The sequence below is a fragment of the Gossypium arboreum genome, chromosome 3 (assembly GCF_025698485.1).
Source record: "Gossypium arboreum isolate Shixiya-1 chromosome 3, ASM2569848v2, whole genome shotgun sequence".
NCBI classification, from domain to species: domain Eukaryota; kingdom Viridiplantae; phylum Streptophyta; class Magnoliopsida; order Malvales; family Malvaceae; genus Gossypium; species Gossypium arboreum.
Window position 1 is genome coordinate 80,924,555 of NC_069072.1, and position 4,426 is coordinate 80,928,980.

General features: G+C 34.9%; 1 pseudogene; it reads left to right on the forward strand.

Annotated features, from left to right (window-relative positions):
* The first annotated feature begins 3,048 nt into the window (after window positions 1–3,048).
* LOC128290781 (small nucleolar RNA R71) lies at window positions 3,049–3,148 on the forward strand (annotated as a pseudogene).
* The last annotated feature ends 1,278 nt before the right edge of the window (window positions 3,149–4,426 follow it).

A 4,426-nucleotide genomic window follows, 5' to 3' on the forward strand; every position in this document is an offset into this window, starting at 1 on the left:
ATCAAGCCTCAATTAACTACTTTCAAGATACCTATTTGTACACAAATTCATCATCTCATCAATAGATCACTTTACCAAACATTTCATATTCAAACCTTACGTCACATTTCTATCAATCACCAATCATACCATGACCATATCAACAAAGACATTGGCACATAAATGAATATACTTAGGCTTACAACCATGTTAGACAAAATAAGCCAATGTACATGGCCAAATATCAAAACAAGCTTTTGACAATTACAAGCCAGTACATTGGCTAAAATCATAATGACACATATAACAAAAAGACTAAGTCCTTATACATGCCATACTTTCAAAATACTAAGATCATCAATACCCAAAATGAGAGTTTGATAGTGTGATTCGAATCTCCGATGATCTTCGATTCGAGGTAGCTTGGCGACATTATAAAAACATGGAAAATAAATGAAGTAAGCTATATAACTTAGTAAGCTCGTATGCAAGAAATAAGCAACCTTACCATGCTTATAACATTTAAATATTATAACATAATTAAATGCAAATTTACCATATTCCACCACAAAACTTACCTCATATTCATCATTTCAAGCATTTGATAAACATGGGCTTTATGTACATACCTAAATCATCTCGAAATGAATTTACACATATTCTCATCTTTGACATACCCATGAACCACTTGGAATAACAATGTCAGATACTCGGGATATTTGCACACTAAATGCCACATATGTAGCCAAAGCTACCAAAGTCTCATATCACATAATCGCTCGCTCTAGAGCTATCGATAGGCTTGCTCACACAAGATGTCAGTCAAGACTTAGTTATGTGGTGCTACTTACACAAGCTGTCAGGTATCCGCAATATATGCCGATATACTCAGGCACCGGCAGGACGTACAAGACCAGTACCCAAATCACATAATCATATAACACATAATGACCCTAATGACGTGTCACTTTTATCCTAATCTATTCCTAAGGTTCAACGGGACTTCTCACTTGCCGAATTGTTGTCGAACTCGTTCGTAGAATTATACTTATTTACATAATCAAACATACAATTCATGCAATATTAAAGCATTTAAATACAATTATTCTAAAGCTTATTTTTAACATACGAACTTACCTTGGTACAAAATGGCTAATATTTCGATTTAGTCCACAACCTTGTTCTTTCCCCGGTCTAGGTTAGAACATCGTCTTTCTTGATCTATAATACCACATTTAACTCATTCAATCATCACATTATTCAATTTAATCTCAAAAGCTTCTTATGGAAAAAATTACACTAACTTTTAAATTTTTTACATTTTAGACCCTAGGCTCATAAAATGATTTCATTCAATTTCATCACACCCAAGCCTAGCCGGATCTATTCTTTACTCATAACAGCCCACATTTTTCATTTATTCACATTTTTGTACATATTTTACAACTTTGACAAAGAGGTCCCTATTTGACATTTTCATAAAAAATCACTTGGTAAATGTTGCTCATCTAACACCAAACATGCATTTTCTACCATTAAACATCAAAATACAAAAATATTTAACATGGGTAAAATTTTAGACTTCATGTTTCTTTCAAATTAGTCATTGAAATAGCTAGATTAGGTTAAAACAACTTCAAAAATGTAAAAATCATTAAAAATGGGGCAAGAACAGACTTACAATCGACCATGAAAGTGGCCAAAATCCTAGCTATGGACTCCTTGAAATATTCAGCTATGGAAGGACTAATTGGAGAAGATGAACACTTTTATTTGATTTATTTTGTCTTTATTAACCAAATGACTAAAATGCCCTTCACTTAAAACTTTGAAATTTTATCTAACCATGTCCATTTTTGTCCAACGTAGAGTATAATGGCCTAATTACTTTAAGTACCTCCAATTTAAAATTTCATAGCAATTAGACACCTCTAGCTTCTAGAACACATATTTTGCACATATTGCAATTTAGTCCTATTAGTCAAATTGGACACTCTATCGAGAAGATTTCTTAACAAAATTTTCACACAATCATTCAAGCATACTGCAGACCTTAAAGTAATAATAAAATTAACATTTTTACTTTAGATTTGTGGTCCCAAAACCACTGTTCTGATTTGACCCAAAAACAGGTTGTTACTTCACTAATTTAAGGTTTACCTTATCACATTTTTCAGCATTCGATTTTTCTATTGTAGGAATAGTTGGCTTCCCTTCTTTTTAGTAGGCTCATCTTCACCCACAACCTCCTTAGGTTCTAAAATCTTATCACTTCGCAACTCTACCACTTTGCAATGTTCCTTACATGCATTCTTCAGATTTTTTGTATCTCTCGACAAGGCTCCTTGTGGTCTACTACAAAGCTCAGTAGCTAACTGACCCATCTGGTTCTCTAGATTTTTTAGTGTTGCTACTTGAATTTGGATATTTGGATCAAGGCGTCATTTTTATTAATATATGCTTTCAACAAGTCTTCAAAACTGTTTGATGACTCAGCTTGAGGTGGTTTTATGGCTTATTGGTTAAACCCTTGAGATTGGTTGGGTCTATACTGCATTTGATTGTTGTTCAATCCATCTCTTTGGTTACTCCAAGAAAAGTTAGGATGATTCTACCACAAAGGATTGTAGAAGTTAGATTGTTGTCCTTATCCACTTATGTTTTGATACTGGTTCCTTACATAATAAACTAATTCGGGATTTGAAGGGCAATTTTTGAAAGAATGACCATCCCCATAGTATAGGCAAAAATTACATCATATTGACTTGGTGATTAAGTTGCAAAATTATTCAAACTATTAGTGGTAAACTATTTTAACATAGAGGAAATAGAAGATACCTGAGCAGAAAGTAAGGTTAGTATGTCCACTTTATGTACTCTGGCTACATGTCTTCTTGAAATTGCTCGATTTTTCGACCATTGGTTGTTGTTACTTTCAGTCCTTTCAATGATCTCATGACCTCGTTATAAGACTTAGACAAAATCGCATCATTTACAAAAGCATCCACCTTTAATCTTCTATTTGCGTTGAGGCCATTATAAAACGTCTCCAACTGGATACAATGAGGAATCCCATGATGAGGACACTTATGAAGTAATTCCTTGAATCTTTCTCATGCCTCATACAAAGATTCAATTGTTGGAAAGTTGTTATTTCATTACACAACTTTTCGTTTTTGTTTGGTGGAAAATATTTTACCAAAAACCTTTCTGCTAATTCTTGCTAAATAGATATTGAACTTGGTGGCAATGAATTCAAACATGCTTGTGCTTGACCCCCCAACGAGTATGGAAATAGTTTTAACTTCAGTGCATCTTCAGCCCACTAGCTATCTTGAATGAATAACTTACCTCCATGAATAATCGAAGGTGTAAGTGTCGATCCTTTGTGGGCATACCACTAAACTGGCCTACCATTTAGAGCATTTGAAAAATCACTGGTTTCAATTCGAATTGGGGTACCTTGATATCCGACCTTTTGATTCCCAAATTTAACTTATTGAAGAGTGGTACAACGTATTGTTCGATGGCACGATCCCTATCACTAGTAATAGGGATTGGGTTGTTGTAACACCCCTAACCCGTATCCGTCACCAGAATGGGATTACAGAGCATTACTAAACTTATTTCAGAAACAATTATACATATCACATAAATTTTCCATTCCCCAAAAAATTATTCACAATCAATCATACAGTCCATAATACGAGCCTATGAAGCCTATATCATGCATTAAAAATGGTTCGAGACTAAACCTATAACTTAGGAAATTTTTGGAAAACATAGAAAATTTTTCAAAATACAAGGGACATACGCCCGTGTTGCCCAGCCGTGTGTCTCACACGGCCAAAGACACGCCCGTGTCACAAGCCCTATGGACATTCAAAATACGATCACATGGCCGTTTCCCAACCCGTGTTTGACACCGTGTAACTTTTTGACTTGGGTCACACGGCCAACCACATGCCTGTGTAACTAGCCCATATACCCTTCAAAATGGCCTCACACACCCATGTGCCAGGCCGTGTGCTAGGCCATGCCAAAACTATAGGGTATACTGACTTATGCCACACAGCCAAGTCATATGCCCGTGTGTTGGGCCGTGTAGACCATACTGACTTGGTTTCTAATTAAATAGTAGGGGTGTAACTGCCCGATTTTGGGCCTAGTCAGAACAATGGTTTCAGAACCACCAATTAAAATTCATAGAAAGTATTTTATTATAATTTTAGACTTATAACATGTTTATTGTAGTGCATGAAAAATTTGGTGAATTAATTTTAGTGTTTGAGAGCTTAATTGCGAAAAAAGACTAAATCGTATAAAGTACAAAAACCTTAATTTGATAGTTAAGGGAGTTAAATTTCCATATATCATAAATTGGGGGTCTTTAAAGTAAAATTAGGCCCTAAAATAGTGCTTAGCCAGCCATGAGACAAGGATTTTA